A 16,703-nucleotide genomic window follows, 5' to 3' on the forward strand; every position below is an offset into this window, starting at 1 on the left:
CAGTAGACATTGAAATTATTTGCCCAACAAAACTAGCAACTTTCCGAACAAACACTTTTCTAAATTTGACACAATCACCCATGATTTCTAAACCGGTATCTCGAACTTTCTTTAATCTTTTTTCTGGAACTTTAAAAACTAACCTCATCGTGTCAATACAAAAACCTAACCAAACTAAGTTCTGCACTGGTGACCACACTGATTTACGATCATTGATAACAAAACCACTCAACCGTAAATCTTCCCGAACACTCTCCGCCATTGACCTAGTTTCTTGTACGTCACAACCAATACCGATACCATCATCCAAATACATAAGACTCGTTTTCCCTCTCCCCTCCACTTCTTAATAAGAGGCCTAGTAACTTTTGTAAAAACATACGGAGCCGATTTTAATCCAAACGGGAGATCCAAAAATTTAAAAAATTGTTCTCCATTCCTTATCCACGCAAATCCCAAAAATTCTGTATGGGGGGTAAAACATTTCAATATGATGATAAGCTGAATGTAAATCAAAACTGAACATAAATGAATTAGACTTGAGATATACAAGTGCCGTTCTAATATCCTCATACTTCACGCTTTGTCTAAGTATATGTAAATTGACACATCTTAAATCTAAAATAAGTCTCTTTTTATTGTTTGACTGGACAGAAACTGTTAGAGGATTAACAATATAAGGAGCAAAATTGCATTGTTCAATAAGTCCTTGATTTAACAATTCTGAAATTGCACTATCAACAAACTCCTTATGCATAAGTGAAGAATTGTTATTTTTATGAACATTTCTACAAGGCATAGTGTCAAAAGGAATTTTATAACCGTGTTTTATAATATCTAAAACACTGTCATAAGCACCAATATTTTCCCAAAATTGTACATTTTATTATTATTATTATTATTACTATCCAAGCTACAACCCTAATTGGAAAAGCAAGATGCTATAAGCCCAGGGGCTCCAATAGGGAAAAATAGCCCAGTGAGGAAAGGAAATAAATAACTGAAGAGAACAAATTAACAATAAATCATTCAAAAAAAGTAATGTCAAAAGAGATATATCATATATAAACTATTAACAACGTCAACAACAAATATGTCATATATAAACTATAAAAAGACTCATGTCCGCCTGGTCAACAAAAAAGCATTTGCTCCAACTTTGAACTTTTGAAGTTCTACTGATTCAACAACCCGATTAGGAAGATCATTCCACAACTTGGTAACAGCTGGAATAAAACTTCTTGAGTACTGCGTAGTATTGAGTCTTATGATGGAGAAGGCCTGGCTATTAGAATTAACTGAATGCCTAGTATTACGAACAGGAACTTGAATCAATAACACTTTGACTTTCAAATTCATAATTGTCAAGTAAGCAATACTCATCTTTAACAAAACTTGAAGCGTCAGACTGTACTCTGCTTTTTCTCTGATTGTCCTCCGACTGAACTAGGGGCGGATCTTGTCCTGAGGAGCGGGCATTCCCGTTGTAAGTGGGTGAAATCCCCGCAGACATAGCACCCACCGACTCGAAAGGGAAAATTTCCGACCTGCAGTCTAGGGTAAAGAATCGGCCGTGGAACATAAGGAACAGCAGGAACGGAAGCACCATAACTCGAGAACGGATTTGGAGCAGTAGCAGCGGGTTTAGCATTCGAATCCCTCCCGGTTCCCGAGCGAGTATCCTTGTCCTTCTTACGTTTCTTGAGCGCTCTGTTTTCCGCTTTGTAAATCTTGCTTCATCATCCGAATCACTGGCAACCGGATTTGTAACGTACTGGTTTACGGTCTCCCACCCTCCAGACGAAGAATCAGCTATTCGAATATGCTTGTTTCGCTCCTTAATTTTCTCTCCTGCTTCTTTAATTACTTCTTTTGCATAGTCAAGTTTTCCATTGTCAGTTGCCCAGCTAATAGAATCCAAGGATTCTTGAATGTCAGAATTGAAGTTATATTGAACTTTATGTCCTTTTAACCTCCACTGTATTTCGTTCTGCCCTTGAATTTCTTTATCTCTGACGACGCTGTAGCACTTGCATCTTGAATTTCCTCTCTCAAACCCGAAACTTTCGCATTGACAAACTCTTTAATTTCTTCCTTTTGAGACTTAATTTCAGCTAATAAGTCTGATATTGAAGGTTCTGCCATGCCGTATAACACTCGGTCAAAAGGAGCAACTTTCCCGTGCAAAGTTTGAACGCCAGAATGAATACATATCGAACACCACTACTCGACAAAACCTTAAGCCCCGCCCCTTACCTCTCATTGGCGTTTACACAAAAGAAAATAATTTTATTCTAATTCACCCAGTTCAACCGAAATAAATTATATAAATATTCATGTCCATGAATAAGCCGAGGTATCAAAATGATATGATAATTCCTAATGTAACCTGTAGCGTTGCAAAATCAACTTCGTTATGAATTTGGAGAGGAAATATCCAGAATAAGATTAGGTCAAAGGAAATGATGAGACAATGTGTGCTATAAAATCATGGTTAAAATGAAGTTTATAAATGTCCTATATGCCTGTCAGTTCAGCTTTATAATCTATAAGGCTTACATATAAATGTCAGAGGTTTTAAAGGTTTAAAGGTTTTTCACGAATGGGGGAGGCAAGGGAGAGGTATATGACGTAGCAGGATAATACCCTAGAGACTGATCTCATATGCACCTAAGCTATGACCATGTAGGGCCAGACAACTGTTGCTGATTACTACTCAACAGTAGACCAACTGGATTCCCTAAATACCCCATCCTTAGCTCAGAAGGATGGTGAGGTTACAGAAATTACAATAACCTATCGAGAATGAGCATGTCACCAGCCAGGGACATTTCCAATAGGCTATCACAGCAGGGAGAAAATTGTCTTTAATTTTTGCAAAAGGAAAATAATTCCATCAACAGTATTGGATTTATTTTCCTTATTAAGGCTGTTCGTAATTTGCAAAATACGGGCAAGAGGAGTAGTCTCGAACAACCAGAAATGTCGACTTTAAAATGAAGATAAAATATGATATTTTTTATTTGGGCATAAGAGAAGTGACGTACCAGGGAAAAAAAAAAAAAAAAAGACCTAATTACGAATATTCATGAAATGTTGAATTACAAGAAGTGATTCTTCGGCTTTACGTGAAGAAATTAATATGATTAAGTTAAATGACAACTACTGTATTATCATTTTCTTCTTCAATATAAAATGAAAGCAAGATGGGTGATGGTGACTTACCAGATTAACCTGGTCCATATCCGTCCTTTCAGGATTTCGGACTTATAATTTAAATTAATTTTGGACGAATTTTAAAGGAATAAAATATGTGAAAAAAAAAACAATCTCTTAAAAAAAGAGAGAGAGAAATTCGTGAAAATCCCTTTGCCTATGCAATTCAAATAAAACTTTTTACAACTAAAATAATGTTCACCTTTATTCTTGTCAGGTCTATCCTAATTGTATAAAAGAATCTAACTAGAATATAGCCTATGGATAAATATATTATATTCGTTCCAGTTTTCAGTTTTTTTTTTTCTTTTTTTTTTTTTAGGGGGAGTACTGTCGCTGGACCGAAGTCCTGTCATACAGAGAGTTAAAAATGCTGCTGGTCTCTCCTGACCCAGCCAGGTAAGTAGTGACCATATCCAACACTATAGATTTACTGATTAGATAAACATTAGTATGTTAACCGTGGTTATGAAGAGGTTTTATGGACACCCTTCCCATGAAGCCTCTGTACAATTCGAAAAATATTTCACACATGAAAATGATCAGACAAATATATGGAAATTATCATAAAACCAAGAGTTGATATTCAAGTCAGCTTTCCTCATTTCAGAAACTTCTATAGAATATGTGCACATTTAGTTGCAGAAGACATATCTACTATACTAGATTCTCTCCGTAATCTTTTGGTTGAGATCAATGGCATCCTGTATCTTTGTTCTATACACGAAATCTTTAGCATATCCGCATAGAAAGAAGTCCAATGGAGTGATATCTTGTGAACGAGGTGGCCAGGGAATTGGACCACCTCTTCCAGTGCATCAGTCGGGAAATGACTGATTTAAGAACCCAGAAACATGCTATTCCTAATGTGGAAAATGATGGTTGGTTGAAGGTCGCCTAGTTTCTGTGCCATATATTCAGTCGAAATTCAAGGTAAAAGCGTGCTGTTATTGAAGAGAGGTTGGTTAATGATTCCATATAATCTCACACCACACATTAGTCTTTGGATTGTCTTACCTCAATATGAACATTCAGAAAAGGTATTTACCATAGCAAGGAACTTCAGCATTACCAATAGGGCAATGCCAGGTCATTCTAACTGCTGAGAATTACTCTTGACTACTTTTTAAGGGAGACTTTTAATAAGCCTCCTACCACAAGTTTAGAAAAACTATTGTTTCTTCTATTTTTGAGTGAATTTTTTTCTGCCAATTTTTTCTTCCAGAGTTTGAGTTGTGTATTTCTATTTTGGTTTCATATACGAAAAATAGTTTTCATTACATTAAAAATGCTAACACTTTAATTAGGGAATTCGAGAGAATTATCAATGATAACGTCAATTTCTGCATTAGGTCTATTTTTTATATATATGATTTCATTTTACAAGTTACAATTTACATAGGTTTTATGAGAATATTTTAAAAGGAGGATAAATACACGCATACGATCTCTTTTTTTTTCTATAACATTCTGTATTTTTTAAATGTGAATACTGTAGGTGTACGAGATATAATTGTGCTTCAAATAGGATTTAATCATTTGTAACTATGATTAAAATTTTTAATGATTAAAGTTGAAGAATCTTGATGATAACTATATTTGATATTTTTCTATCTTTGTGATAGTACTTGTAATTATAATGTGATAATATGACAGGTAATTATAAATGTAATTGAAATAAACTTGAAGCATAAGTAATCACTCCAAGCCTGTAATAGATGAATGATCTCACTGATGGGAAATTGTATAGTTTCCTTTTGATTCGGTGCTATTTATAATGAGATAGAAAGGAAGGTTAAGTTGAAATCGATTAGTGAGGTCAACTATTAGGAGAGGGTGCAAATATCCCTATATAATGCCTACAGTTCCGTGCTTAGGGTGTACTGACGGAACCATCCCTTTCGAAGAACATTTGAGGAAATATCTTGCAACTCTATTACTCGGAAAAAGAAAAAAAAAGCATTACTATCTTTAAAGGTTCATAGATGAGAGTTACTATATTTAGAAGATTATACGAGAGATTTAGCCTAATAAGAAATACTGCAATAATTTAATTTACCAATAAAACTAACTTAACCCATTTCTGTAACGCAAATTTGTTAATGCCTCTGAAATATTCTATTTTGGTGTTTATTAAAAGAACACTTCCTTCGCTTTATAGTACAGGTAACAATCATTTCAGCAGATAGTTCTACTTACAGAAGAACTAGATTATATGTATGGTCACAAATGGCAACTTATTTCTGGTAGACGTAGTCTGTTTATTAGCATCTACTCATTATCTGTGGAATAACTGTCGAATAGCTTACTTGTTCCTTTGTGATAAAAAGTCTTTTAGTTTAGTGTAAAAATTATTATTATTTTTTTTTTTTAATATTTCGAAGGCGTCAGAACACTTTTCTTCTTTCTGTTCTGTATAAAACGGCCTGAACTTTCTTTTGTAATATACTTTGGAAAATGAAAGTACAAATATAGTTTTACCTATGAAAGGAACGTTATTTTTATTTCAATGAAGGTTTTCCTATATGAATGTCCCGTGCTTACCAACATGCCTTCAACATGTCTATCTATCCATCTATCTATCTATCTATCTATCTATCTATCTATCTATCTATATATATACATACATATATATATATATATAAAAATATTTATGTATATATATATATATACACACAAATATACACCCACTATATATATATATATATATATATATATATATATATATATATATATATATATATATATATATATATATATATATATATATATATATATATATATATATATATATATATATATATATATATATATATATATATATATATATATATATATATATATATATATATATATATATATATATATATATATATATATATATATATATATATATATATATATATATATATATATATATATATATATATATATATATATATATATATATATATATATATATATATATATATATATATATATATATATATATATATATATATATATATATATATATATTCTTTTAAACTTACCATAGTGCTTATGAATATCATTGCTATGTGGGCACGCAGCTTTTGAGAATTATATTTGCTCCTACAAGTAAAAAAATAAAAAAAAAAACACGCTGAAGTAGCACTCCGCTAACCACCAACAGAATATCTATATATATATATATATATATATATATATATATATATATATATATATATATATATATATATGTATATATATATATATATATATATATATATATATATATATATATATATATATATATATATATATATGTATGCATATACATATATATATATATATATATATATATATATATATGCACATATACATATATATACATATATATATATATATATATATATATATATATATATATATATATATATATATATATATATATATATATATATATATATATATATATATATATATATATATATATATATATATATATATATATATATATATATATATATATATATATATATATATATATATATATATATACATATATATATATATATATATATATATATATAATATATATATATATATATATATATATATATATATATATATATATATATATATATATATATATATATATATATATATATATATATATATATATATATGGTTGGGCACAACTGGCCGTACTACCAGCTACGGGGGGTATACGGGCAAAATTTTTGTAAAATCATGGGTGTGACGCAAGGAGCACGAAACTGTCTTTGACCTCGTAGCCCTCCGTATACCAGCTGCATAATCTTCATTCGCTGCACTAAAATGTTCTGCGGCAGTCAAGAAAATTTTTAGTCGCAGACAGGATGCACGTCTGACGCAAGTAAGCCGTGCGTGTGACTTATGTGTAAATTGCGTCACAAGTACGAGGCACGCTCGTTTACGTACGGAATTAAAGGAATTTCGTGGTCCGTGCATGCACTGTACGATGGAATTGCGGCAAAAGTAGGTGTGTAGTATAATGACCGGACGACGTTAGTACTAATGCACGATATTTACATTTTTTTTCAGGGTATATATTCTGTTGCAGCAAGTAGATCATATTCAGCCGTCAGGTCGTTCATCATGGCTGTTATGTCAGAGAGAGTGAGAAGAATCCTTCATATCACGACACTTGCGAACCGTGCGGCACCCGTGCGTCACTCCTACTTCACCCGTACTGAACACTCAACACACTAACTACCAATTACATCGCAGGAGTTCATGGCTACGACTGAAAAATTCCCAGACACGTACGGCTAAGAAATTCGCACGGGAAGTTGTGCCCAACGCCTTAGTTTCCGCTGTAACTTTTGATATTAATACTTCTCCCTTCATCATCTACTTTACGCTCTATAGTCCTCAGCTATGTAGGCCTGAGGACTATGTATATTTGTATGTATATACATATTTATATATGGTCTACCTTACTTAACTGTAATTTTCCCTCAAATCTTGTAGAGAGGTAAGCAATACAGTGATCTCTATGGTAGGAATATCATCCCACTGATAAAGCAAAACGTATCCAAAGAATACAGCAATAGATGAAAACAAAGCTTTTAGTAAAAGTTATCCTGCTGCAAAATCTGTTAAACAAAATATTCTTAGAAAGACATTACTTATTCCGTTTTCAGAAAGATCAAAACAATTTGCTAACACTGTCAAAAGGACTAATTTAAAATTTAGGAATAAAAATCATTAACCAATATCGGCTTCCTGTCGAACTTTGTATTTTGAAGGCGGAAAGATTATCATGCGTTTTCTTCGATTAGTTTTTTATGACAAATAAAATCTGATGAAATACAAAGTAAGACAATCAGGTGCCCAAACATATTCACTCATATACACAATGTCATGTATACATTTATATGAGTCCGTATGTGTACGGTTGTTAAAAAGGCCCATAAACGAAGAAAAGGAAATAAAATTGATAACTTTATTTCAGGCAATATACATTGGCCCTCTTCTCGAGAAGAGTGCCAACCTGTATTGGGCGAAATACAGTGGTTAATTGGATTTCTTGAGCTTCTTTTATGCACGTTTTTTTTTTAAGAAACATGCTAAACTGTCTGATTACAGTTATAAGAAATACACAGAAGCACACACACACGCATGTATATATACAGACACACACACACACACACACACATATATATATATATATATATATATATATATATATATATATATATATATATATATATATATATATATACATATATATATATATATATATATATATATATATATATATATATATATATATATATATATATATATATTTATGTATGTGCATATAATATACTGTATATGTATATATATATATATATATATATATATATATATATATATATATATATATATATATATATATATATATACATACATATATATATATATATATATATATATATATATATATATATATATAAATATATATATATATATATATATATATATATATATATATATATATAAATAAATATATATATACATATATGTATATATATATATATATATATATATATATATAGAGAGAGAGAGAGAGAGAGAGAGAGAGAGAGAGAGAGAGAGAGAGAGAGAGAGAGAGACGAAGAAGAATCTGCTACATATTCATTTTTTATTCACTTCTTGAATCTTTGACACTTCAACAATGTGTACAGCGAGACTAGCAGTAGAAAAGGACGAAAAATTATAGCATTTCTATCAACGGACCTTCGATGCGGACAAAAATCTTTCCACATGAGAAGTTTGACGAAACAATCTAGAATAATAGTATTAAAGAACCATTGCCTTTGAATTCCCTTTGCAGAATGCGAGCATCGATAGAGAAATAGAATTCCTAGTTTTCTTTCTCGCTAATTGGTACTGAGTATTATACTTTAATAGTTTTTTTGCGGTTATTCTACACGGTTTTTGTAACAATCAAATACATTTATGCTCCTTTTTGGTTTATTGATAAATTCAATCTTTTTCTTATTTTTGCTGAAGACCAAGACACGGATAGTTTGCTTTGTTGTCTTGTTTCTTTTCCTTTTTTGGATATCATTCTTCTGCCCTAAACATCTAATTATTCTCAGGTGTACCAACCGTGTTTCACACAATTGTACATAATTCCTTTTGTATATATTATGCTTGTATCTTCGCTCTTCCCTCGCACTAAAACGAACATGAAAATTCATGTCTAGTTTTTCCTCTGTAATATTGTCTGTCTTGTGAACTTGTTATGTCCTGTTGCCTGGAGGTTTTGTATATAAGGAGAATGTTCTACAATAATATAACTCAGTCGTTCCCAACCTGTCTTTGAGTTCACAGCCTTATTCGGTGCCGTCACATTGGTGACCCCGGAAGTCGACTCGCTCCATCTGCCTTCCACCCCCACCTCCCTCGCCCCTCCATCGTTGGTACTATGACGGAGACGGACTCTACTGCAGTTTGCGCCGCCGCCACCCTATTGAAACTACTTTCACCGTTTGCCATCAGAGAAGCGTTTACTTGGTTTCAACGCGCTGAAGTCCACTTTCGTATCAGGGGCGTGACTCGCTCAACCACCAAAGCAGATTATGTTCTCGCGGCGATACCCGAGGACACCTTCCCAGAAATATCTGACTGGCTTTGTGAACAAGAAGACACCCCAATAGCGTATGACGCCCTCAAAACATACCTTCTGCAGCAGTACTCTCCGTCGTCAGCCGCCCATATAGCAAAGCTTTTTCAGCTCTCGCAACAACCGTTGGGGGACCAAAGGGCTTCGCTTGCCCTCAGGGAAATGACCAGTATCGCTTGCCTTCAACCTGCCGCAGACGGCTCTCCTCGTGAGGTGAACCTACTCCCTGCCCTTTGGATACGCCATTTACCCGGACCTGTACGCGCTGCCATACCCGATGTCGATAGTTTATCCATAAAGGACTTGATGACCAAAGCCGACGCCCTTATGGACAGCCACTTCAAGACCTCCATCAACGCCTCCACCCCTGACGACGAGGATGCCTATTCAACGTCAACCGAAGCTGACATGAATGCCCTAGGACATACACGCCTACCCCGTGACGTGCCGAAGCGGCGACAAAGCCGCCCACCACCCACCAATCGCTCGCGCCCCAACGAACGACTTCTACAGCCACTTACTACCTCCCATCCGCCTCAGTTTTGCTACTACCACTTCAGATTCGGGGCAACCGCGAAGAAATGTGCCAAGGATTGTCAGTGGCCAAAAAAATGTGTAAGAAGGCCATCGATTGTGGTGGTGGCCTCCCATGTTTCTAATCTTTTCTTTTTACAGGATGCAGGAATGGGCGTGCGATTTTTGGTAGACACGGGTGCTTGTCGTTCTCTTTTGCCAAGGAAACTCTTCAAGGCACAACGTAGTCTGTCTACATCTGCCGACGTCCGCTTGGTAGCTGCCAACGGATCTGCGATACCCACCTACGGTTAAGAGAACCTCACATTATCGTTCAGAAACGGTAAATTCAATTGAAAGTTTCTCGTTGCTGACGTCACAATGCCAATCCTCGGTGCGGATTTCCTCTCTCATTTCCACCTTCAGGTCGATGTCGCCCACCGACGATTGGTCAACGCAGACTCGTACTTGTCGACACCTCTTCAACCCGCCCCCTCTAACCTTGCTCTCCACATCAGCGGACCCACGGATGCCTACGCCCACCTCCTCACGTCGTACCCGGAAGTTTTCCGTCCAGAACTTCGCCAAACGCCCACGGTTCCTGCCAAGCACGGTATTTATCACCATATCAAGACGACGGGACCCCCAGTCTTCGCAAAATTCAGACGTCTGGCACCGGAAAGATTGGCAGCCGCCAAACAGACGTTCGCCGAAATGGAGAAAATGGGCCTTTGCCAAAAGGCGTCCAGCCCATGGTCATCACCCTTACACATCGTTCTGAAGAAAGACCGCTCCCTCCGTCCATGCGGGGATGACAGGCGCCTGAACATGCAAACAGAACCGGATCACTACCCCCTCCCAAACATTGCCGATGTAACCTCATACCTGCACAAAGCGAAGGTTTTCTCTACGCTCGACCTCCTGAAGGGGTATTATCAGGTGCCTATGAACCCAGAAGACATCCCCAAGACCGCCATCACCACTCCGTTTGGCACATACACCTTCAATTACTCCTGTTTTGGCCCTCGTAATGCTGGGGCAACATTTCAACGTCTCATGGATGACATCTTAGGGGACCTCCCTTTCTGTGTATGTTATGTGGACGACATACTTGTGTTCTCCTCCTCAAAAGAGGAACACCTCCGTCACCTGCGCATCGTGCTCGACCGCCTGCAACAAAATGGCCTTGTAGTCTGGTACGACAAGTGTACCTTTGGCGCCAACGAAGTGTCGTTCTTAGGGCACCGTATCACTCCTGATGGAGTCCATCCCCTCCCTGAGAAGGTAACAGCCGTTCAAAATTTCCCCGCGCCCTCAACCGTCAAAGCTCTGCAGGAATTCTTGGGCATGATCAACTATTATCACCGTTTTTTGCCAGCCATTGCCGCCACTCTTGCTCCCCTCTACGCCTCCCTCAAGGGCAAGCCAAAGGACCTGAAGTGGGGTCCCATTCAAGAAGCAGCCTTCTGCAATGCAAAGAAGGCCCTATCAACTGCTGCGGCTCTCACTTTTCCTATCCCACACGCCCCTCTCCTTCTCTCCACCGATGCCAGCGACGTCGCTATTGGTGCAGTACTCGAGCAGGTGGTCAAAGGCTTGCCCCACCCATTGGCCTTCTTCAGCAGAAAACTGTCCAAGGCAGAATCGGGTTATTCTACCTTCGATCGAGAATTGCTGGCAGTGCACTTGGCTGTCCGTCACTTTCGCCATTTCTTAGAAGGTACGCCCTTCGTCATTCGCACAGACCACATGCCTCTGGTCCACGCCTTCACTCAACAGTCTGACTCCTGGTCCACCCGTCAACGCCGACATCTCTCCGCCGTGGCTGAATACAATTGCACCCTCCAATACGTCCCTGGGAAAATGAATCCCGTTGCCGATGCCCTGTCAAGAAACACGTTGGCTGCCGTTCAACTGGGATTGGATTACAACGCCCTGGCTGAAGCCCATCGACAGGATCCAGAGTATCAAGCTTGTAGGACATCCTGCACGTCCCTCCGTTGGGAAGATTTTCCCCTCGAAGACTCCAACACCACCCTCCTCTGTGACGTCAGTACTGGTAGACCGCGACCTTGGATTCCTGCTCCCATGCGCCGACAGGTGTTTGATTTCATCCACGGCCTTTCACATCCCTCGTGCTGTTCTACTGCACAGCTGCTGAAGGCAAAGTTCATTTGGCACGGCATTTCTAAGGATGCTAAGGATTGGGTCCGCGTCTGTACTTCTTGCCAAACTTCCAAAGTACATCGACACACGGATTCAGGAGTGGGCACTTTTCCTCAACCTCAGCGTCGTTTCGCACACATTCATGTCGACGTTGTAGGCCCCCTACCCACATCACAAGGACATCGTTGCCTCTTTACCGTCATCGACCGCTCCACTCGTTGGCCTGAAGCCATTCCCATGGAAACTGCAACGTCCGCCTCATGTACATCTGCCTTACTCCCTGGATGGATTTCAAGATTCGGTATCCCTGAGCATATTACTTCTGATAGGGGAACCACCTTCACCTCTCAATTGTGGACGTCATTAGCGAATCTCCTGGGCATCACCCTACATCAGACAACGGCCTACAACCCCGCTGCCAATGGAATGGTTGAACGTTTTCATTGCACCCTCAAAGCAGCTTTGATGTACCGCTGCAAGGATTGCAACTGGTTTACTCAGCTTCCCTGGGTCCTCCTAGGACTAAGGACCACTCCTAAAGACGCCCTCGACATCTCGGCAGCTGAAATGGTGTATGGCGATCCGTTGGTCGTCCCTGCCGAAATTTTCCTTCTACAACCTCCTCCGATGATCTCCAGCGCATACGTCACGTCATGGGAAAATTTACTCCGTGCCGCCAGACTTACAAGCCCCCAGCAAAGCATCACATACCAACGGACTTGCACTCTGCAACGCACGTCTTCCAGCGCAACGACCCCAGCAAGCCACCACTAACGCCCCCTTACACGGGCCCTTTCCTTGTGATCCGACGCAGTCCGAAAGCATTCCTCCTAAACATTCGGGGCAAAGAAGACTGGGTCTCCGTTGATCGTCTAAAACCTGCTTATCTTCTGCCAGATGACCCGCCTACAGTTCGCCTCTCTAGATCAGGGCGCCCTATTTAACATGTACAGTATGTCATTTTTAGGGGGGGGGGGGAGCCATGTACCAACCGTGTTTCACACAATTGTACATAATTCCTTTTGTATATATTATGCTTGTATCTTCGCTCTTCCCTCGCACTAAAACGAACATAAAAATTTATGTCTGGTTTTTCCTCTGTAATATTGTCTGTCTTGTGAACTTGTTATGTCCTGTTGCCTGGAGGTTTTGTATATAAGGAGAATGTTCTACAATAATATAACTCAGTCGTTCCCAACCTGTCTTTGAGTTCACAGCCTTACTCGGCGCTGTCACACAGGAATTGTTAGTTAACAAAACGTTCAACTTGGCTCAACAAGGGAGTATAAAAGTTGGAAGACCCAGGCCTACATGGATGAGAGGTATGAAGCGTGAAGCTGGCGATGATGAGTGGAGAAATATTGACTCAAAAGCTCAAGATAGAGACGACTGGTGAAATCTAACCAAGAACTTTTACGTGAAAAGTCGTAGGAGGAGATGATGATGATGAAGTTTTCTATATTTTCTGTTTAAATAATTAGTCGTCCAACTATAAATTCAGCTACCTTTAGCCCAATGCCATTGAGGGAAGCACAAATATTCTGCCACCATCTATTGAGTTTCATCTCCTGATTGATTGGCTGAGGTCGTCCTCCATTGATGATGGCATCAGTCAAAAGTTCAGCCATCACTCGCCAAAAAGTTTTAATAAATTTAGTTATTTTAACGTAAGCCATCGCGTGTTTGATGATGCAAGAGTTACAGACTCTATTGTGCTGGATTTTCCAAAGATTTTTACTTAAAAGATTCATTACTTAGATCTTTCAACAGATATACATTTTGCCGCATGATCAACAGCCTGAGAGTTTGCTGTTATAAAACAAAGGTATTTTCCAAAAAGATTGCAAGACTGAATTTCCGTTCCAAATTTCAATATTATTTTGTAGGTGGAATAAAACTCAAATACATTTACTGAAGTTTATATCAAAATTACAAAAATTTTACATATTTCACTATTTCTTACATAAGCTTGAAAACGATTCAAGTTTCAGGAATAAAGATCCGTTTACTGGTCAGTATTAATTACACCGACCTGAGCTAAATTCCTGCTGGCGATCTTATCTCCGATAAGAACTTTTTACAGAGTTTGTACAAAATATAGATATGAATTGGGGTTACGAAATTGACGTCACTTCTGGTGAGATAAAATCATTCCGAGGAGGTTCTTATTTGATGATAAAGAATGAAATTATTTCTATGGAAACGGAATATAATTTCCTTGAGATTCGTAATTTTTCATTTCCATGTTTGATTTTAGACTGTATTATTGATAGCTCTTTCATTTTCATAGGCTGATAGTGGACTTTATTTTTAGTATATCAGCTAAATATGGTCAATCCTCCTCATGAACTATATTTAAGAAAAATATTGTCAAAAGCCAGAAGTTTGTATATGCATATTCATTATAACAAGATCCTTATAAATGAATGTATCACGTTCCACACACAGACAGAGACATACAAATATATATATATATATATATATATATATATATATATATATATATATATATATATATATATATATATATATATATATACATGTATATATATATATATATATATATATATATATATATATATATATATATATATATATATATATATATATATATATATATATATATAGATATATATATATATATATATATATATATATATATATATATATATATATATATATATATATATATATATATATAAATATATATACAAAACAACGACAAATGCAGTCGTTTGTAGTCCATTATATATATATATATATATATATATATATATATATATATATATATATATATATATATATATATATATATATATATATATATATATATATATATATATATATAGATATATATATATATATATATATATATATATATATATATATATATATATATATATATATATATATATATATATATATAAATATATATACAAAACAACGACAAATGCAGTCGTTTGTAGTCCATTATAGGACGAAGCCCTCGGATATGTTATCCAATTTTGGGGGTTTGGCCAGTTTTCATCATCACGCTGGCCATTGCAAATTGCCGAGGGTAAGAGAATTTCGTCTGATCCCTCTCAGCAAACCAACTTAGCTTCTCTGATCACGGCGATACGCAAAGCCTTTCTCCATAAGAAACTATCCCCACTCAGAGGGGTTTATGATCTTGAAATTGTTACAGGTTATTTTGATATCTAAAATAAATGTTTTCAAACAAAACCGATTGGAATTTGGGAAATTAATATAAAAAGAGACACACGTAATAATACAACACGTTTATTCACAAACTTATTTAAAGAAAATCAATGTTACTAACTCGCTTACTTTAACTGACAAATTACATCAATCAAAACATCAACAGAAATGGGAACAGTCAGTAAGGTAGAAATACTTAAGGAGTAGTTTACTGCAGCTGCTGAGACGATACTGGTACGGAGACTTCAGGCTTGAGAACGTTGCAGAAAGCCGGCTAAAGTTCAGATAAAACTGGCACGATGACCGGAAGTTTCTCTCCTTTGCCTTAAGATCGTATCTTCTTTTAGTTCCCCTTGGTCATTGCTCTCATTTTTTATTGCTAATTTCCAAGCTTACCTTAAATTTTCCTTGTAATTCTCTAAGTTTTTTAATGAAATCCTCCTTACTCTCTTTGCTAACTGACTTTGGGCGAACATCGCGACACAAAATTTCGTCTTTTAAACAAAAGGTTTCCTTACAAACATTATTGGGGTCATCATCCAACTCACTTTTAAAAATTCAAGACAGCGTCTTATCCTCTCTCTATAACTTAGAGGCTCATTTCTATTCAAAATGCTAGTGCCTAAACCACTGCAGTAACTATTACTTGAATCCACTACATCGACTACGTCCACGTCACTGCTCTCGACAACTACATCATCAACTATTCTAACACTGCCAACACCGATGGAGTCGGTTTTCTCAGACCCACACTCGGTAAGATCAACCTCACTGCCTCCACCACACACATTTGAATCCTCGAACAAACTATGACCGTAGTTTATATATGAATCTAAACCTGGCCTAGTTACTACCATTTCAGGCACTGAGACCTCACTTAAACAGGATTCACAAATTTGGATGTAGTTAAATAATTTCCGACAATAATGTCAACGCCGTCAATGGGCAAATAGTCTACAACTGCTAGTTATACATCTCTTGACAC

Source organism: Palaemon carinicauda, chromosome 18 (genome assembly GCF_036898095.1).
Source record: "Palaemon carinicauda isolate YSFRI2023 chromosome 18, ASM3689809v2, whole genome shotgun sequence".
NCBI lineage: Eukaryota > Metazoa > Arthropoda > Malacostraca > Decapoda > Palaemonidae > Palaemon > Palaemon carinicauda.